This window comes from Pectinophora gossypiella, chromosome 22 (assembly GCF_024362695.1).
Source record: "Pectinophora gossypiella chromosome 22, ilPecGoss1.1, whole genome shotgun sequence".
NCBI classification, from domain to species: Eukaryota; Metazoa; Arthropoda; class Insecta; order Lepidoptera; family Gelechiidae; genus Pectinophora; species Pectinophora gossypiella.
In genome coordinates, this window is record NC_065425.1 from 11,955,519 (window position 1) to 11,978,784 (window position 23,266).

Below are 23,266 nucleotides of genomic sequence, written 5' to 3' on the forward strand. Positions count from 1 at the left end.
TTACCAGGATCTCCTCTCTGGGAGCCTTTTCTCGCAGAACAACCGAAAGGCCTCTTTTCACGCTTCTCACTAAACGCTCCCAGGCCCCTCCCATTGACGGAGCTGAAGGAGGAATAAACTGCCACTCGATGTTGTGAGACGCAGCAAAGTTCATAACGTGAGAGTGGTCAACTGCGGCCCAAGCTTCTCTCAAAATACGGTTTGCACCAACAAAGGCCGTCCCATTGTCCGACAGGATCTTGACGGGGCATCCGGCTCGAAGGACCACGATATTAGCGAGCGAAATGAAAGATGACCAACTCAGTATTAATGTGTAATAAAGAGTAAAAGATCACAAAATTATAATAATGTAAAAAACCTAACTTACACCCCCGTTGCTAAGCGCCATACAATCAACAATACCTAGGAAACGGGGGTTGCCAGATCTGACGCCAACAATACCAAATGAATTATTCTACTAGTAGAATGTAACCTAGATTATATACGACATATGACATGTAATACGAACTATTACGAATAAATGAATATGAATATAACCGAAAATTAAGAACTACAAAAACTACATGTAGAAAATCTCAAATTTCAATTTGTCAACAATGTTCAACGAGTTTATCTCAGTAAAGGTTTGTACATCCGGCAGCTGGGGTCTAAAAAGGTCACATCAAAGCAATTAGTCAATTTCACATATACTATAAGTAAGTGCGCAATGTCAGCAAATATTAAATAGCAATATTGCTATTTTAGGTGAATTTTTTGCTTCAATGTTGCCTTGTTTAACCCCTCTGGAGTGTTTGCCTGCCAATTAAGCTGTTAGCATGCAAGTGTACATGTTTTCTGACGTCACACGCTATAAATAGAGCGACGCGTTCGTTTGCCCTGCTCTAAGGGACCGCTTTGTAGTGTAAGGACCTTTATAGGGCCGTATTTAGAAAGAAAGAAGAAAGAAAAATCATTTATTCAACCAATTATGTCACACTACACAAACTTAAATTTAGTTACATAGATTGTTAGTTGTACAATATATTTTGTAAGAAGTAGATTTTTTGAGTAATGTGACACAACTGTGAAAAAGGAACCGACTCAGCATAAGTTCATCTCAACACGTTGAGGTGAACGCTGTTTACATAGTTGTGTTTGTGTTGGGGAGTTTTGACTGTAAGTACTTCAGCCAATTGTAGCTGAAGCCCGTATTTTGATCGTCATCTCCCTAGCGCTATCCCGGTCACAGGCTCCGCTTACGAAATCAGTAGATTTTAGCCGGTCCACGTTTTTGCATAGTCAAACCTCTGTTATGATAAAATAATAAGTAAAAAAAAACAGCAAATTATGAACAAAATCGAAAAGATACAATAGATTTGGTGTGAACAAAAGAATGCTTTCTCACGCGGTAGGTTTTTAGGGTTCCAAAGGATAAAAACAGGACTCTATTCCTACGACTCCACTATCCATCCATCCGTCCGTCTGTCACCAGGCTGCATCTCATGAATCGTGATATTTTTGTTCTTTTTGGCTCGATATTAATAACGGCAACAGGTAGACGCTTGAACTATTTACAAAACATTAACTTATGAATTCGCTTTAAAAATAAATAATTAAATTAATATTTAAGGGGGACTCCCACGCATAATGCTACGGAACCCTACGTTCACGATTCCGACTTGCACTCGACTGGTTTTTGAGTTACTACACGAACAATGCTTACATTATATAAACTCACATCCAAGGGGCAACCCGTACGTCTCTTGTATTCCTCACACGTGACAGATTTGGTGGAATTTCCCCCGAGGAGGGCGGTATTTATTTTACTTATCCAAACGTTTTCACAGCCCGACATCAGATTACATTCGTTGCGGGTCGCCCGTTTTACAGACAATTTGACACATTATTCCACATAAACATAACATAAACAGCCTATATACGTCCCACTACTGGGCACAGGCCTCCCCTCAATCAACCGGAGGGAGTATCGAGCATTCTCCACCGTGCTGCTCCACTGCTGGTTGGTGGAAGAGATTTTTTAGAAAATCAATATGACTGTGTGACATTTGCGCATATAACAGTAAGTTCGCAACGAAAATGTCAAATAGCAATTTTGCTTTTCTAGCTGATTTGATTCAATATGGCCTTTTTAACCCCCAGACCCCCGACAATCATCGTCGTACAATCCACATGACAGAAGAATAAGGAGACTATCAAATCATATTACAGACTTGCTTTGGCTATAAATTCTCCGGTTATAATTCCGAAGTTGGCCATTATGGGTTCGTGGGACGACGAAGAGGAGGGCCCGTTCCATTTCTGGCTTAGTTGGGGCGAACATTGACCTTCTTTGATAGGCGATCGATGTAGCTGGAGCGTTGCCAACGGGTCGCGTTGGCTCCTTGCCAGCTCTGCGGCCCTGGTACTCACAGATGTTCCGCCGAAACCTTCCAAGGGATATTGATGATTTTTATCTTTTTCTCTTTAAGAGTTCGTGGGTGATTTAGGTTTCTCTTCGTAAAATTTAGGAATGTAATCATACGTAAGATTTTTTTTTTGTTAGGTCCTTAGGATTTTCACTTTGTTTAGGTGAACAATAGTCACTAGCAACAGAAGACAATTCACAGCCAATCTTAATACGATCTTTTTTGACGTGACTTTGGTAAGCTTGCTTCAGACGGCATTAACTACTTGGCCGGACAACTCTTGATACTATGTGCTAAGATGTATAGAGCGAACAAACTATCACCTACATCCATCGAGTTAGAAAGGGCACAATCAAATGATATTTTTTACATGCCCGGTGGCGAGCCGGCGTGAGCAATTGAACGTGTTCCTAGAAGCATTTATAATTACATTGTTTTTAGTTCATTCGTCACTTCTTCTCCACGACTACATTTTGTAGTAATTGTGGAATAATAAAAGCACTTATTTTTTTAATTACTCAGTCAACATAAACGTTGAACAAAATCCTCTAAAGTTGAAATTTCATTTCTTTAGAAACGCCGTAACCGCAGCAGCTCAGTAATATTGACTACAAAAGAGTAATACCGCTGAGAATGAGAGCCGATTTGTTAAAGCACAGCCATTTATTGTTGCTTTCACGAGGAATCTCTTGTATCCAAGCTATTTTGTTGATATACTCCCTATGTAAATACCAGGAGAACATCGAGTCACGTCACTTAGTTTGGCTGTAACATAAATTCTCTTGTTACTATTATATTTTTGTCATAATGCGGCTGAAACGATAGAATAAGTATTATTAATAAAACGCTTTTTTGTACTGCTAACGCATTTAACTTCATGGTGGGTCAATAATCTATTTTGCTATAGATGTATTGTTACAGTGTTAACCTTCCTGAACAATTCTCAACATCAACAAAGACCCTCATCATAAAAACAAAAATAACTTCATAAAAGGAAACAAAACAGGAACATAATTATGATAATACTAAAATTCTTCATCTCCCTAGTAGCATTATCTTGTTTTTCACTGGCTCCGCTTACCTAATCTGAAGACTTGACAGGTCCGGTTTTTTACAGAAGCGACTGCCTGCCTGACCTTCCAACCCGCGAAGGGAAAATCGGCCCAATACAGGACTCATACCTCCGAAAATGCGTTTCTTGGGAATGTGAATTTCCTCACAATGTTTTCCTTCACGTGAGCACGTGATAATCATTTATAATTCAAAGATGAATTCGAAAACAAATTCGACAATCATTGGTTGAGGTCTGTGCTGGATTCGAACCTGCGAGCTCAAAGCGAAAGGCAAGCGTTTTACCAGAGCTACCATGGCTTCTTTTTTATAATAATACTAGAGTTACAGAGTTGAATTGTTCCCACTCGCAGCAAGTTTGTAGAAAGAAAGAAAGAAAGAAACATTTATTATTTAGAACACCACAGACACGGATTACATATATATATATATACCTTACAATGACATCACATCATCAAAAGACAAATAACGCACACGTGAAATATTTTCTATATAGAACATGGAGAACGAACACAGAAACTTATACCTAAATTAAATGTGTGTGAAGGGAGATGTAAAACAAATGTAGCGATCAGAGGCTGATGTAAGTTGGCTGTGAGGTTGTAGCCGCCTCGGGTGTCTGGCGGGAACTGTTTGACGAGGTGAAACGTGTGTTTTACGAGGCTTTACTATAATAAAGACTAGTAATATCACACACTTCTTCTATTGTTTGGGTTGTGAGGTGAATTACCAACCTCATCAACCCTGGTGTCAGGGTTATTATTGAGCCGCCAAAGGCCCCTGACATGGCTCATGTAGCGACTACTTTCTTACATCAGTAAGTAGTGACCGGGACCAACGGCTTAACGTGCCTTCCGAAGCACGGATCATCGAACTTTTTGGACAATCAATCAATGCGATATGTCCCCACCGGGATTCGAACCCGGGACCTCCGGATCGTGAGCCTCTGGACCACGGAGGCCGTTACCACGCTCTTATCCCTACGTTATGCAAGGATAATGGAATGAATGAATGAATAGCCGTGGTAGCCCAGTTGGTAGAACGCTTGCCTCTCACTTTGAGGTCGCAGGTTCAAATCTAGCATTGTCGAAATCACAACATTAATGTAAGAGCTACGCTATTGTTGGTGTGGCATTCTCCATTCTTGTCTATGGAAGGCAAATTTTAATGTGTTCCGTGTAAGTTCTTCTTGGTGTTACTCTTCCTCTGTTTCCATCTATCTTCCCTTCTATGATGTTTGATGAGGGTACGTATGTCATATATGTAGTAGGAAAGTGAGAATACTGTGGAGGAATAACGAATGGGAATTTGATTGTTTACGGTTATAAAAGGAAAAATTGAAGGGTAGAGAGGAAGGGGTAGATCTAGGATAACATTTATGAAACAAATAAAAGAGAAGGTGCAGGTCGTGTCGTATCAGGAGGTGAAGGTTTTGGCGGGAAGAAGAGAGGAATGGCGATTACTCCATCGACAAGAGCGCAGCTCTTAAATAGAGAGAGAGATGGTATGAAAGCAGGATGGTTAATAAATGGGACGTAAGGCAGTTTTAAAAAGTGAGAAAGGCGAGTCTGGTGCAATGTCGGTCAGGTTAGAGGATTTTGTTAAAATATAAGTAGTAAAGATATTTAAAATATCCCGTGTTATTTCTATATCCCACATATATATTTTTATAATAGAAGGCGAGACGGCGGGTCGTAATGTTGGAAGCCAGACAAATGACGATCGCAGGCGTCGCGTCGCTACGTACGCTGTGTTGTTGCCAGAACAAGTGGAACTATTCTTTATTATGAGGTCAACGTACTAAATACGATACCGAGGTTATTGAGAACACTTTATACACAAGAGGTAATGTACATTTTGTGTGTGTAGTAGTATTGCTAAAGGATTACATCCCGACTTAATCTGATGGATTTATTAATATTATGTAAAAACTATTCTATGATTTTTTTATGGTTGGAAAGTAAAAACCTACGTGGTCTGCTAGTTAGAACATTCTGGTTTGCGATTTTGATTCGATTCGGAATAGCGACATTGTCGAAAATTCCTATTTGAGGCTGCCTTTAATTTGGTAAGGAATAGTAAGATAATTCTGTGCTTCGGAAGGCACGTTCAGTCACCTCCATCAACCTGCAGTGGAGCAGTGTGGTGAAATATGCTCCAATTCTCTTCGATTGATAGATATGTCAAGGAATGCGACGTGTAGGCTATTTCTATTTTGTAACTGTTTATATAAATTAAAAATATAACAGGTATATAACGAAGAAATCACTGCAGACATACTAATAGCGCGTCGGAGGCTGTAACTTACATAAAACTTGCTTGCTACGCACTACGTGCTACGGTCGCTACGAGTATCTACGGCGTAGCGGGTTAACATTTCCCTAATCTACTTACAGACACAAAAAGCTCGATCGGGCGCGCCCTTAGTGATGTCAATGTATTCTTCTTTTTATTTATTTAGGTGGAATACCAACCTCATCAACCCTGATGTCAGGGATATTATTGAGCCGCCAAAGGCCCGTGACATGGCTCATGTAACGATTACTCACTTACATGAGTAAGTAGTAATCGGAACGAACGGCTTATCAATGTATTGAACAAATGTAGATGTAATGCTGATTTTACAGTACTATAATTATCTGGTTGCTACTGGCTGCTTTATGCCCAATTAAAAAATTATCCAGCAGTTACAGAAACGCCATAACTGTCTTTTTTTTAATATAATATTTATCATAATTAGGCAAACGTAGGCCCACTTCTTAGTCACAAAAAAGAAACTTAGAAACTATGTTAGTAGTAATAATAAGACATACATAACATAAACTGCCTATATACGTCCCACTGCTGGGCACAGGCCTCCCCTCAATCAACCGGAGGGGGTATGGAGCATACTCCAACCACGCTGCTCTACTGCGGGTTGGTGGAGGTGTTTTTACGGCTAATAGCCGGGACCGACGGCTTAACGTGCCCTCCGAAGCACGGAATCATCTTACTTTTTCGGACAATCAGGTGATTCAAGCCTGAAAAGTCCTTACCAAACAAAGGACAGTCTCACAAAGTGATTTCGACAATGTCCCCATCGGGAATCGAACCCGGACCTCCAGATCGTGAGCCTAACGCTCTAACCACTAGACCACGGAGGCTGTTAGACTACGTAATAATAAGAAATACACCCTAATACAATGTATTAGGGTTATTTATTGGGGCCTCGATGTTTTGATATCAATATAATGAAGGAGGTTTTCAACTATTTTATCAGATTTTCGTTAAATAAATATCCACTCCTATCACTATACATACGCCCCGGCAGCGGCGGGTGTCATCGAGTTAGTCCGGCGGTGACCCAAACCCTCATTTATTCCGTCACTCGATACACAACCTGATTTATTCCGACCCGCTACTTTTATCCGATACACACTATACAGGGTGTTAGTGACATCGTAAAGAAAACTGAATTTCGCGACGGGAAATTCCACTTGATATCAACTCAGAATGATGGTCTATCATCCCCCTCAGTATTCGTTACAATATCACTAACACTCTGTATAATAGAAAGATATTTTCTTACCGAAGCGACGGCCTGTCTGACCTAAATAACAATTAATTTTACATTGGAGAGAGTAGAAAAAGCGTAAGTGTTAAAATCTTAGCACGTGGAATTCTGTTGTGTCTATATTAGAATGAGAAATAGCCACCTTATGTATGTATTATTATTGTGCTCAAAATACTAATGTCTCATCATCATCAGCCCATTAACGTCCCCACTGCTGGGGCACGGGCCTTCCTTATGGATGGATAGGGAGATCGGGTCTTAAATCATCACGCGGGCCCAGTGCGGATTGATGGTTATTAACGACTGCTAATGCAGCCGGGACCAACGGCTTAACGTGCCTTCCGAAGCACGGAGGAGCTCGAGATGAAATCTTTTGTTTTTCGTGGTCACCCATCCTATGACCGGCCTTTGCGAAAGTTGCTTTACTTCAACAATCGTAGACCGAGCGCATTAACCGCTGCGCCACCGAGCTCCTCACTAATGTCTAAACAGGCATAATAAAAAAGTACTCAAAGTCCATACGAGTATGCATCTGCGATGATTGTCTATGTGTTTGTCTATGTTTATATTATTATTTCTTTTAGATATAAATAATACTCACTTCCGTTCTAAATTCCAAACACCTTGTTTTTATTACATATACAATTAATCCAAATAATTATAACAGTATATTTACTATATCCCTTTAATATATTTTTATTTATATATGCCAAAAAAGCCAGAAAGGCCAAGTCAAGAGCACTCTTAACCGGCCAGCATGCATGAAGACTCTGATGAGAGCGGAAGAGGCGAAGAAAGTGAAAAGTATCAGGTTCGTAGTAAGTGAAATTCCGTGGTCTATGTCTACCCCAACGGGAAACAGGCGTGATGCTATGTTGAATAATAATGTTTATGTCGTGGCCAGATCATAGAATTGACCATTTCATGAAATGATCGACCATTTCATGAAATGGTCGTATTTCATGAAATGGCCAACTTCAACTGACCATATCGTTGAAACGTCAGCGTTTAATGATATTTCCATCCACGTTTGGCCATATCATTAATGTAGGGTGTCCATGATAAGTGGTGTAAAAAAAACGCGAAATAAGATAGGAAATAATGGTGCTAATTTCTGTAAATACCATCTAATTTTATTTTAAGTTATATCTGTCATTTTCTTATCCGCCGAAAAGGAAAGGGACGGGTAATCGACAAGCATAAAATTTATGGAACACACGTCAATTTTAAGCACAAATCTAAACCAACCGTCTAAAAATTTTACGTCAGTCAATAACCCGACACATTAATTTACTCATTCTTCCTAAAATTAAGAGCTGTGAATCATCCGTCCCTTTCCTTTTCGACGGATATGAAAATGACGGATATACTTAAAATAAAATTAGGCGGTGTCTGCAGGAATCGGGGCCATTGTATTACTCTAGAACAAAGTACAAAAATGTTTAAAAGTCAATTAAAAATTAAAAAGTCGTTTTCGATTAACGGAGTGTTGATGTAGTTGACATATACGCCGTAACTGCATCTCGCTTTGAAGTCGTCGTCATAATTTTTGACACTATTTCATGCCATTGGTCATCATTCAGTATACTTTTCGTGTGTAAGATAAACATACTGGCGGCGTAGGGGTGGCCCAAGGGCCACCCCCGCCGCACCCTAACCTACTGTTATGCCTTGTAAAAATTATAAAAAAAGGATTATGATAATTTAAATTATGACAAAAACATTTATGCGTTTTAATAGAATCCTGTTTCAAGTAGTTAATGCCATCTGCGGCATATCTACAATAAGTCACGTCAAAAAAAGAAACTTTACGGACAGTAGGATCGTCTATATTTTTCTTTTTTAAAATTGATATCTCTTCATTCGCAGTTTTAATTATATCATATTTTGAAATCCAATAATAGTCCATTGATTTACGTAGCGTGGTCACTCGACCTTCATTATTTGCCATATAACCTAAAAATAAAAATAAAGTTGCTGTCTACTGTTAATACGAGTTTTTCTTTTCACTTTAGTGTCAAAACATTGCTTCAATGCACTTTTATCTTGTATTTGCTCATTATTATTCGTATTATTCGCGTTCACACAAGAATAATTATTGTCCGCCGCCATTATGCAAAACATAAACAAAGCGACACCAGCGCCACTACCGGTGGATAATGTTACTATTTTACGATATGATCGCTAACGTTTGGCCATATCATGAAGTAATCATGCATTTAGTTGGTCATATCGTTAAACGTTTTGTGTTCATTGATCTGGCCAAACCACATCATGATGTGGCCAACGAATGTTGTTCTATTTCATGAAATACGACCATTTCATGAAATGGTCGATCATTTCATGAAATGATCAATTCTATGATATGGCCACGATATTTATATAAGTAGCAAATTGGGTACTGGACTGGGTCAAAAATAATTTATAAAATGCTAATCCACAAATAGAAGCCAATCTAAAATGATCAATCAGAAGAAATCAATCTCATTTTACTTTTCGACTTATTTTCGAATTTCATTTATGTATTAAGTAACAATGGGTACGACGTTTGACCGCTTTTATTGATGACGTCACAGGACAGTATTGCCATACAAACTCCAAAGAAAATTTTCGTTTTGTTATTTCATAAAAAGTATCTCATTTGACTAGGTTGTCAAATAGCCTATTTATTACATTTGTAAGTTTGGTTAGTCACGTCATTATATTGGTGAGATGGAAAAAACTTCATGAACAATTGCGTATCAATTGCCAGAGCATTTATAAAGCGTTGTAGGCAAGTTAGTAACAACTAATGGACGTGTCGGCCGGTATCGAGGTTCTATCCTGACCCTTGTCACGCTGACGCCCGTGACAGGCGGGATAATATAGATATGGAATACAGTGTGGTAGCATAATAATATGTAAATACTTCAACTTGAACTATACAATGTGCTAGCTAAGTTACTAAGCGTCGTTACCTAGCGCGCTAGTGGGTTAGTGTTATATTGGGGAAATGTTTACCAATTACCTTATGAATTCGGAATAAAAAAAATACCTGAATTTTGCGACGGAAAATTCCACTTGATATCAACTCAGAATCATGATCCTGAATCATCCCTTAAAGTTTTCGTTACGATGTCATTAACACCTTGTATATGTGAGAAGAAGCGGAAAAGGAAACACTGAAGTCTTCATAACCCATTATATTATTATCTTAAAATGATTTTAGACAGCACAGAATAAAATTAACACCGTAACTTTCAAATTAGAGAAGAAAGCGCACCCACGCCACGTCGATCCCATTCCTCTTCTGTCTCTTTCGTTTTTCATACCTCTCGCTCTTCCACTCTGTTCAACCGAATACGTCTTCACTCATATCTTTTCTCTTTCACACGTATCTTGCATTTCTGTCTCACGTGACTGTCTCTCTCATACTCGTTTTATTAAGTATATTACCTCTTTTACCTACACTTTCATACATCCCACACATAATGTAATAGAAAGTAGAGAAAACCTTAGGTGTGAGTGTAACTACTTATATATAAAATTTATATAAATCCGTTAAAAAAAAGTAATAGGTAAAAATAACAGTCACAGCACGGACATTTCGTACAAAAATCTCGACCTTTTTTACCTCTACCGTGTGCCGCTGAAAATCAGATTTATTTTATAGAATTATGAACTGTAGGAGTAAAGCGTGCGAATGTATAAGACGGAACGTCTTTACTAGTCTGTTGTAGCTTACTTTTAATATCAAATCTTTTTACAACCTTTTTTTTTGAATATTTTTTTTTTTTACTTTTTTATAAATATTGTATTTCAATCTGTCTTTTTTACTTCTGACATATGTAAGATTGGAATTACATGCATAAACCGAGCTGAATTATTTCTCTAAATAACACACTTTTGTCCCACATAGTCATTAGCATTTGTGTGTGGGTGTGTATGTGTTACTACAGTATGAAGTTGAGTCACTACTAGTATATAGGAATATTCAGTTAGAATAACGTAGTTCGCAGTTGCGTGTTTGCACACTATTGTTGTGAGGACATTGAGTAAACCATAATAGATCGCCTTTAAGTTATTGCGATTGCGTCTTCTTATTTACATACGTACATAAACTCACGCCCTTATTCCCTAATCGGATGAGCAGACCCACAAGTAATCAAAGAAACCTGCACCCACAGTTGATACGTAATTCTAAGATGGGTACAGATACAAATATACTGGATTGCACCAAATTAAAAAGAAGTAAGTAATTCAATTTGAGAGGAGGCCTGTGCCCAGCAGTGGGACGTATATAGGCTATTTATGTTATGTTATGTGTAAGTAATTACAAAAAGACTCTTAACTAGGTACATGGCAAATGGCGGCCCTATCGCTTAAAGCGATTTCTTTCAGACAACCATAAGGTGAAGAAAAATGTAAAAAATTAAATTGAAAGACTACGGGTACAAACTATGCTACTTTCGTAAACGGATAAAGGAACTTTTTATTTATGTCTCTACCAGATACCATCAAAGAAAAGAGAAAATCCAAATATATCCACATCATGTTTCCCGGAAGCAGTTATTTATAAAGGGCGTATTTACCCAAATACACAACAGAAAAAAGGAATAGGATAGTTTCCAACTAGTCAAATCAGTTACTTTTTACTTAACGTCAAAACACGAAATTACTATGGAATTTGTATGTAAATGCAACCTGTGACGTCATAGAAAAACTTGACAAAATGTCGGACTTATTATTACTTAAATTTTTTCTTGATTCAAATTCATAGATAAGTAAGTTAATTAGACAAAAGATAACGCTTTTTGTCACCTTTAGATCTGTCTTTATTTAGTAATCAGAATTTCATAATTTGAACTAAGTACTAAACTAACTATATCAATATTTCCTTGTATTACACACACTTGATTATCGTAATTATGTAGGTATATCTTACCAAATAAACCTTTAAAATACCAAAGCAAAATTATTTTTGTCATTTCACTGAACCAATTTAGGGATTTGTTCAATTCACTAGATTTGTTTAGGGAAAGGATAAAATCGTGTTGTTATTTTAACATCCTCCGTGATTTGATCAAATCCCTTAGGGAATTGATCAAATCCCCGTTTTTATCATATCCCTGCGACATATACACTTTGGTACCATGTCACATTAACTTTTTTGACAAATTGAACTGTAAGTCTCACTTAATGTCAAATATGTTAGTGCGACAGAGTCCTAAAGTGGGTACATTATATTGCTCATGACCGTACCATACTTCAATAGTAATACATGTTTGTTTAATGTGTAATTACAACATACCTTACGTTACTAGCCAAATATGGTCACCGGATGCTGCGCTGAAACAAACAGAGACAATAATTAATTTTGTTATTCTTCTTCTTCCATCGCGGGGTTGTGAGGTGGATGACCAATGTCATGAACCCTGGCGTTTGGGTTATTTTATTATGTTTTAAAGTTGTAAGTCAACGAAACAGATTAATTTATAATAACTAGCTGTCTACCGCCCGCTTGGAGTGCCATATTTTTTTTCTTAATTTCTGCGCAATTTTCTTATTTTTTCCTTCCGTAAGAACCTTCTACAAATTATTAGAAAACTTAAAATAAAGTCTTTTAAAAGTTATGACGTCACCAAGGGAAATGAAGATTGGTTTTATATGATTTTTGGTGTTTAAAGCACTCACTCTTGCTTCTCTGTCACACAAAGAGAAAATTAAATTGGTCCGAAATGATTCAGAATGGGTAAATGGATGTACAATAAGCTGCAAAAGTCCAATCAGTTTCTTGCAAAGTAATAATTAACTGATTGCACTTAAGACCTCCTGGTTACATGTCGTTTCTGTAATAGACCAAAAACACCTACAAAAAACATAAATTTTATAGTTATGACAACTAATTTATTTATGTTTTTTGATTTTTATTTTAATCCTTTGATTTTGATTTGATGGACATGCTAAGTATTAAATTTTATATTAGATTGACTTTTCCTTTAAATTTTAAGTTAATGGCTTTGAATGTTATATTTATTGTTAAGTTGACATAAGCTAGTTTTATTTTTTGTTTTTGTTTATTGACATTTGAATATTATTGTATTAGGAGATGCCTGTAATGATAATATTATGTTGGTCTGTGTAAGATGAAATAAATAAATAATAATGGTTCATAATTTCACCACTGTTTACAAACAATTCGCTGGGCTCAGTGACTAAACTTTTGCCCTTTTATTGTACATAATCATAAGCTGTTTCTTCAATTTATAATTTCCAAAAAATATTTTCACGATTCAAATTCAACTCAAAAATAACATAGTTACTGAAGCGTCAATGTTTATATACTTGTCATCCGCCTAAAACTACTGCATCTTCTCATGACCCGTATAGCCGATTTCCTATAGATACTTAAGCATGGCATAGATATTCACTTATGTGTTTTTTCTGTTAGATAATATAATTCACGTTAGGCTCGTGCGTAGAATGACGCCACGCCACGCCACACCACGTCACGATGATCACAAATCCGATAATCCGGTACACACGTCTCACGTCATTCCGACAGCATGCACTGTTTAGTATTGATTGCGCGCAGAGCAAGGAATCACACGTCCCGACGCTACTATACTCGACTTGCGCCGTCATGATGATTGCAAATCCGATTATCCGGTACACACGTCATTCCGACTGTATGCAGTGTTTAGTGTAGCTTGGAATCACTACTAGGCGCTACTAGATACGGCTTTTTATTACAACGTCTGCAGGAACAGTAGGTCAAAGTTTTACCGCGCGCGGCGCGAATTATATCAAGGACTTCGTTTAATAGTCGTTCGATGTCTGTCTACCTAGATAGCATTCGATGCGTTTATTGGCCGAAATCCTCGATTTATTCGACGCAGGCGCAGTTGTCATGTAGACCTTGCTGTATTTGATAATTTAAAATCTATCCAACAATACCTAAAACGCGCTTGACATTGCATACGTTAATTATAACAACTTCCGCCTCTAGTAGCACCATAGCCTGGTGATTCATAGCTCTGTGGATTATGTAATGTATTTAAACTCTTTCCATTTGTCTTCATCTCTCTCTGTCTGTTCATCCATCACGTAGCGATTTATTCGCGATTACATCCCCGTCTGGTAAGTACCATCATTTGTATCATTGAGATGTGCCGAGGCATTTACTCGTATTACAATAATACTATTATTCCAAGGGATGAACATTTTGTTTTATAACCTTTCCTCTAATATTCCTTACAAATAATAAACGACTTATAATTTCAATTTTGAATCATGAATATGATTAATGTACAGTCTTCTTGGAGCACTGCAAGTCATAACCATACAAATAAACACAAGCAAATTAAGTAGAATATTGACGAAAATGTATCATAATGCACCTTCAATATTCACGTTACTATCATTTTATCAGTTAAAAATAAGTATACAATACAATAGAATAATAAAACTCACCAAAAACAGTAACAATCAAACGCCTTATATGTTCTAGAATTATATTATTATGTTTGTAGCAAACAATACAATATTATAATTCAAGTAAGCTTAGGTCACATAAATGATTGTCTTCGTATTTTTTCAAACTATTTTTTTTTTACCCCGGCCAGTGTTTGTCAACACAACCTTACAATCATCATTATCACTAATTTAATAGCCACGCTTTTGTCGATGTAGCATTCTCCATGCTACTTTTAGGGAATATATAGTGGTTTCCCTCTTGCCTTCCGCCCAATAATTATTTGACCTTAGAATATCGCCACCGAAATGACGTGTAAAGTTCACTTTTAATATTCTACTGAATCACAATCAAAATTACATGACAAAAGATGTTGACTCACAATCCGAGGCGGGCAAGCACATGTCTGTATTCCTAGTATGGGATGAATATCATATCAATAAGTATTATACTGGCAGAAATTGGACTAGGTACTTTGCCGGCCGAGCTGACTCGAGGAGCTGCGCGCGCGATAGATACTAACACAAACAGACTACACAATACACATACCTAATACCCACATAAATAATTTATATCAGGTGCGTACTATATCCGCTTGCATTAATTACTATTATAATACTAACATTAAGCATTTATGTATACGTTTTTGTGATAAATATATAAAATATATTATATGTACACCTACATTCTATTTTAAGTAATTTGGTAATATTTAATCTATGTACGAATATTAACGTATATTTATGGAACACGATGTTCGTGCCTCACCCAACAGGGTCCACATAATACCAGCGTCGTGGTTCACGCCGCGACTTGTGCTGAGTAAGGCCCTTTTATCTCAGGACGTCCACCACCACCTTATGATCATTGTAATGAACATCCTTCTATGCTTTTTGTAATTGTTTTGTAAAAAAAAATAAGTGATGTTATTGTCTTGTCTTTGTGTGTGGTGTCCTTTTATAATAAACAATTTCTATTCTATTCTATTCTAGTATGTGCATGTACTTTACAAAAGCCTGTCCGGTGTCAGGGCCTGTATCTTACAATCAGCTGTCGGGTGCTCGACGCTCGGATTTCAGTGTTGTGTTCCATCGGAATTGGATTGGCGCCGCCCCACGAGTTTGACGTCACACCCGTGTTTGCGTTTGGCTTGCCAATTATCTGATGACACCCGAGCTGGATCCTAAGGATGCTTGTTTTAGTATGTAGGTGTATATAATTCTCACTGATATTATTAACTTTAAATAAATTTGGGCCTAATTTGTGTACTCAAATTTAATATGCATGTATTATCATTTGTACTAAATTATTTCGATTTTTAGATTATTATTGTTTTAATATTTATCTTTTAATTGTAATAACTTCATAAGTTGTTATGCCCATCCAGGGTGCTATGCGCCTAAAATTGACTTAGTTTAATTTCATAATATGACATGTAGCTATGCAATATATGAATAAATAAATAAATACTTACATTGACCTACAAAACTATGTACTATACTCTTAAAATTATAATGACGATTTTCTAATATTTTTCAATCTTTAGAACGACGCCATATAACAAAGAATAATACTATCAATTTACGTAAGTACGTATAGAACGGTAACTTTCATCATACTTACTTATATACTTAATAGTATTTTATCCCTATAGGTATGCTTATGTATATTATAATAATGTCATTATGTACTCTCACGCATCGATTTTCAATTTGCCGTCGAGTCGCGGCGCGCTCGGTCGCCGAGACTGCCACAGATCTCATGATCACTATACTCCATCATTTTCGGAGTTGCTACAATTCTGTCTTGAATAAAATACATTATAAAATCTCAAGCCTATTTATCACCGGGGTAAGTAGAGACTATGGAATTCCATTTACTTCAATCCTGACATACTTCTCTTGCTTCTCTCTTGCACTCCGGTACGCATAAATAAAAAAAAACTTTTCCAAATCGGTCCAGGTGTCTTCGAGTGATCGGGAAAAATACATAAAAAAAAGATCCGGGCGAATTGAGAACTTCCTCCTTTTTAAATGTTAATAATAGCCAATTATGAAGTTTCCACTTCACTTCTTCATAGTTTCTGATAATGACATTCCAAATCCTATATATTTTAAATAATTAAAAAAAACGTTAATCGTTGCATTCAATATCTCATGGCATTGTTTATTTTTTTTTACAAATAAATTGCAATTAAAGAATTCTCAGCTCCGTAACTTGTTCATAAGACCTGCCTAATTTTGAACTGTCTTAGAAAGCAAAGACAAACAGTGTCTGCAAGTTGAATCTCTGTGGCTTTTTATTGAATGTTACAGTCTATATCGGCGCCTGCTCTGTGCCCGCACACACTCGATGGTCCCTAATGAGGGCTCTTCAGCCGAATTTCGAACTTCAATGTAAATTGTACAAATGACGTTTTGAAAGCCTATATGGGACTTGTTATGTTAATGTTTGATGTTTGGATATTGAAAATACGTAAGCTTATGCATCATAAAGGGGAAAAAAGGAACCGTGGTGGACCGGTTAGAAGAACGCTTCACTCTCACTGTGAGGTCGCGGGTTCTAATCCCATCACGGGCTATAACCAATGATTTTCGAGCGCATGTCTGGATCTCGTTCTCGGCGGTGAAGGATCGTGAGGAAACCCATATTCCCGAAAAATTCTAGTGTTTCGTATGTATGTAACCTAACCTATATTGGCCGTTAGTTCGAGCCGTCAGTGCGTTGCATTTATGAATATTTACTGTTATTATAATATTTTTTGATGATTTTGGTTTGTTATTCTTTTTTTTAATATTTTTTTTGTGTACTTATTGATTTCCGTGTGGTTTCTGTCCTGTGTTAATTGTAATGTACCTGTCTGTCTGTGTCTGTGGTGTCCGGGAGTAATAAATATTTATTCCTTTCTTTCTTTATTGGGCTGGTTTTCCCTACAGGTTAAAAGGTTGCTATGTTTAAGTCTCTTGTAACAGGCGAGACATAAATCTCATAAATGAAAACCACGTGATATCAACTAATAAATTCATATTCAATGGTTTAGAGCCTGGAATTCGCACCCGTCACATAAGTCACGCATTTTCCACAGACTTTTGATACAATTGCTTAAAATAATAATAATATGATGGAGTGCATGTGTTCACTCCATATGATGAATGGTCCATGATGTAATCACAACATAAAGCACTGGGAGATCCGCAAGGAACAGTCCGGTGAGCTATTACAGACGAAAACGTTTAGCTGGCTAAGTTGTTGCCCAGGGCGGACCGCGAGGAGGCAGTTCTTGACCAATTCCTGGCTTTGACACCGAACGAAAACCTAAACCCGGCTGAATTAGTGTAGGACCTACATAAATGGGACTTAAAGAAGTCACCACACTGTGAGTTTGGCCACCCGGATCAAACTCTATCTCACATAGTGAACAAGTACCCTCTACACCGGTTCCTAGGTGGTATAGCCAAGCTGCATTGTGTGACGGATGCGGCAGAGACTTGGTTGACGGAGCTTCAACTGGATATATGATCCAGGAAACATATTTATTTGCATACGCAGTAATAATAATGGTCCATCATGTTAGAAAGGAAACAAAGTTAAAAATATAAAACTGTTTAAAACTGTCTCAATTCTCAGAATTAATAACATCTTCAGTTCTGTGAAGAGAAAGTTATGAACTTTGTGTAATTTGTCTCACTTAGCTCGAGAATTTGTTGTCACAACTTGTTACTTTTGGTTTAGTGTTCTCGAAATACCATCAGCTTGACATTATGCTACTTGGTTGTTTCAAGCCAGACCGGCTTGCTCCTCAACCCCGGTTCGAACCCCGGTGGCCAACTTTCGTCAACGGAAAATTTATCTTTATATTAACTCAGGATCGGGAGCCGAATCATCCCCCCAGTATTCGTTACGATGCCACTAACACTAAGACAAGGAAACGCACGAAAGCGAAAATCTTGGAGCTTAGATGACATGGAGGACTCATTCAAAAAACTCGAAACAAAAGTAAAGACGAAATACACAAGCGAGATACTTTTGACTTTGAAAACTGCAATTCACCTTCAAGTATGGCGCTATAAGAAGAAGCAGGCTTATTCTGATGACTAGTACATGTAAATATACCTTATAAAATTTTAATAAAGGAAGACTGGGAACAAAGAATTTATTTGTTTGTATATTTTGTAATTAGTTGAAGATATAAGTGAGTCTTTTATATAAATTGTTACGAATAATGTATTATTATGTATGTATTATTGTGTATGCTTGTACGCTATCTGCCCTCTACTCGTTAATCTTTCACTCTCAAAGACCTATTGGAAGAAATTTCTGTTAGAAACAAATTGTGCTTTTTGTCTGTGTACAATAAATTATTAAATAAATAAATAAAATAAAAAGTATACAGTTTAGCTGGTATTGCTATAATAATTTCTTAATTAATTTAGAGGTAATTAAATATTAACACAGTTGTGTTAGTTTTGACTAACACAGTTTGCTCGACAAGTATAGACGGCGATACAGATCACCGCCTATCTATCGTGGTTTAACAAGCTCCGTGCAGCGTGGGTAATTAGTTCATCTTGCGATAGATTTACATCTGACTTATCCAATCAGAATCTAGTCGTGGGGCTTATGTTATGTTATGTTGTTAAGCATAAAAAATATAAGTTTAAAAACTGAAACCCGACTACAACACACGCTCTAAAAAGTTTAAAACAAAAAAATGGGTGTATTTCTCAGAAATTCTGCCAAATAGGATATTTAGGTTATAGCCGCGGTAAGCAAACTCTTAGGACAAATTGGCATACGACCACGGCTATCTCCATCCGGCCAAGTAGTTAATGCCTCATATTTACTTTAAGTCACGTCAAAAAAAAGGGCTATCTTCAAACCAAACCCGCAAAAGCCAGTAACACGTACATATTTGAAATGTGCAAATTACAGAATACCACCCGAAAAAAAACATTTTTTTCGGCCACTTATGTTTTCTAGAGGGCGCCATTTTGAATTCAGCGTGACGTCACACGTGGCACCTCATTTGTTAAATTCTGACAGTTGGTTTAGAAGTTAGGTTGGAACAGACATGCATACACACGTACGTACATTGCGGTAAGACACATAACCCTCCTTTTTGCTTCGCCGCAGTCGGGTAAACATAAGATTACATTTATATTCCCTCCCCTAAGTAACTCCACGGTATATAATTATGTTTATTCATGGCGGTACATTGTGATGACGTCACGGGCTCGGCTCTAATGAAATCAGTCGCTGGAAGAAACCGCTTTTAGCATCAAGTGCGGCCCAAGGCCGTCGCGGGCCGTAAGGGTTTATGTACGCTTGACTTTACTGAGTTGATTAAAATGTAAATCCTCTTTATGAAACAACGAGAAAATATATAATTAAACTGTTCGCATAAACATAAAAGGACGTTATATATAAACAAATAAAGCAACGCCTACAATTGCTAATAGGGTTGGTAGAGTAACAAGTCATTAAGTCAGTAAGACTATCGGAAGACACTTTTGCTATTTTCACTCTTGTTCTAAGATATAAATCATTTACGAATAGATTAAATGGAGCTATTGGAGTATGTGTAAACACATGGGGAAGGTCAAAGTCAAAGTCAAAGTATTTATTGCACACTATATGGTAAACAGTTATTAAAGATATTATAGTATCACATATGGACCCGGGAGGGTATAGCAAAAACAAACAAAAATATTAAGAAATTACATTAGGACAGAAATAAAAAAAAATTAATAATAATAATAATAATAAGTACTTAACATTAAACAAACTTAATCTAAAAATAACTATGAAAATCTTAAAAACTATTAATATCAACAAAACAAACAAACTACATCACTGTCTATTTGTCATGTAAGAAAAACTCTCCCGACGACCCGATCACTCCAGCCATAGAGGCAGCCAATCAACTCGCGACACCAAACACTTCAGGGCCCCGATACCGATCCCGCCGGGTGGTCGACGATTTCCCTCAATCATTGCTTATCGCTAAAAAATATTTTTCCTCTCAGACGACGCCCTGAGCCGAGGTTCGCGCCCAACTAGGCACCCTCAGGCCTGTTGTCTTAAACGTTTTACCGGGTGAGAACCTTCAGCGCTCCCCATTTGTCCGGCCAAGTAGTTAATGCCATTTGCGGCAAATCTACAATAAGTCACGTCATAAAAAAGCGGAAGGTTGTGCCCAACAGTGATCCAATAAGGCTAATAATAATAAAATAGTTGTAAAATAATTTATCGCCAACCCTATATGAGTGTAAAGTGATTAATTTAATTTAATATTAATTAAATCTGAATACCGAGCGCTGGGCGTCACGCCACAATGACAGACTTCCGTTATTGCACACCCTGAACACTTCATACAACATTTTACACAGACACTACACATTGGCGTTGTCGTACACGCGCATTTGTGTGTGTTATCTCTGACACCCATACTATTCATGACTAAAGTAAGACCGAGGGCGGGTGAGGGAAACATAACTCAGCCGCTGGTGGGGAGCGAGGAGTTGCCGTTCCATACAAATACAAATAATACAAATACACTTTATTGCACCAAAATAAAAAAAAAAGAAATAATTACAAAAAGACTCTTAACTAAGTACATGGCAAATGGCGGCCTTATCGCTTAAAGCGATTTCTTCCAGACAACCATACGTAATATATTTCTATACGTAATATTATTCCTTATTCTATGGTTTAAGACTGAAGTAAGATCTAGGGGGAGTGAGGGAAACCTAGCTCAGCCGTTGGTGGGGAGCGAGGAGTTGGCGTTCTATCAAATCAAATCAAATATACTTTATTGCACAGAACTACACTACACTACTATACTTAGTATTATTCCGTATTCTATTGTTATTGTACGTGAACCAATGTTTTGTACAAGTATTTTTTTTCTCTCTCTCTCTCCTTGGCATTTATTATTCCCATCTGATGGTGGGGTCTGCCTTCTTCGTACTTCTCTTCCACTTCGCTCTATCGGACGTGTCGTTCTCGGAGACATTGCACATACACAGGTCCTTTTTGACCACATCCGCCCATCTTGTTTTTGGTCGTCCTCTTGGTCTAAGCCCTGGTATGTTTAGATTGGCTGTAACGTTACCCACATAATCTGGAGGTCTTCTTTTTACGTGCCCAAACCAACGGAGCCTGCTCTCTTGTAGCAACAAGTATTTTTTTTTGACGTGACTTATTTTAGATTTGCCGCAAATGACATGAAATAATACGCTAGTTTCCAACTAGTCAAATCAGTTACTTTTTACTAAACGTCAATACACGAAATTACTATGGAATTTGTATGAAAAAGCACACTGTGACGTCATAGAAATACGAGATAAATTGTCGGACTTAATTGGTTGAACAGATAAAAGAAAATGTGTAATCAGAATTTCATAATTTATCTTGAACCTAGCACACGACCCAATTGGCCGGAAATAACATTTTAGAACAGTATGCCGGTCTTTTATTTATTTATCCTTATATTTAGTCTTCCCCACACAGATCTATTAAAAAAAACTCAGCAAGCATCCATTCAGATTTTCATGTATGTTATTTTTATTCTATTTGAGATCGACTCACTAGATTCGATAGACCATAAAGCTCTCAAAAGGGCGTTTTAAAGCACCATATTTCTCGGCCAGTAGTAAACAGTAGTGCTTTTATTTTAAAAAGCGATATTCTAGCCATTTGTGAAGATTTTCCTCGTTCTATAACAGTGGTGGCGGCAACCGAGTGACATCCGAGTCTCGTCGCGTCCGGGATCCGGGATCCGGGCGAGATCTCAACTAGCACAGACACGACACTAGAGGTGACACACAGAGGTGGACAGGTTTTTAAAGGTCTTTTTTTACGAATTCGTATCAACAGTGACTGCAAGTTGTCTTTGAGGGATTCATATCATTCATCATATTCATCTTAGGACTTCGTAACAACAGTCCCTATAACAGTCCCTAGTTATTCGCTAGTCAGCGATAAGGCCGCCATTTGCCGTGTACCTAGTTAAAAGTCTTTTTGTAATGATTTCTTTTTATTTTGGTGCAATAAAGTATTGTTTGTATTTTTTTTTGTTTTTGCAGTTGTCGTTGATTACTTGTGGCTCTTCCCACCCCGTTAGGGGTTACGGACGTGAGTTTATATATGCACAGATTAAGTAAATATTTCATAAATCAACTCAATATTATTAAACATGGTATTTCTTTCACACAATCAGAATGTCAACAGCAGATAGCAGCTGATAGCTGTAATCTATGATAACGTGGATGATATCGCGGACACACATTTTATGCAGTGAATAAAAACAACAATAACCAACGCTATGCTATGAAAACTTCATGTTCGTAGTCCCTCCGTTTGTACTTAAATAAAATGATGGTTACGTATGTCAGTTCATATTATTATTTTTATTATGTCGTAGGTACTTAGTATCACTGACATAAATAGTTACTTAGTACCTTTAATTTAAACAGAAAATAGTAAAATGAAAATAAAGTCAGCTTCAATTCAATAATATTTAACTTCGAATTATATCGAGGCCTTCGACCAATAGCCGTTTCACGTCCATCTACGTAGATAACATTCGTATCGTTTATTGATCGAAGCGGTCAATATAATTAGCGCCGCGGGCGGCGCGGTTGTCATGCAGACCCGGCTGAAGACCTTTCGGTGGACCTTATTAATATCATCCCAACCCCATTCATGTAGACACTATAAATTACGCAGATACCTGAGTCGAGCAGCAATATAACAATACGTCCAAATACGTAATAACGTCCT

General features: G+C 37.3%; 1 protein-coding gene across 3 annotated transcripts in view; it reads right to left on the reverse strand.

Moving 5' to 3' along the window:
• LOC126377240 (complexin) overlaps positions 1 to 23,266 on the reverse strand; it is a 450,369-nt gene that overhangs the window by 388,097 nt on the left and 39,006 nt on the right. For 2 of the 3 annotated variants that reach the window (XM_050024950.1, XM_050024956.1), the window contains exon 2: positions 12,320 to 12,357. The gene's annotated coding sequence lies outside the window, so the exon portion shown is untranslated. The remainder of the gene's footprint in view (positions 1 to 12,319; positions 12,358 to 23,266) is intronic. The other variant, XM_050024952.1, reaches the window with a different exon arrangement.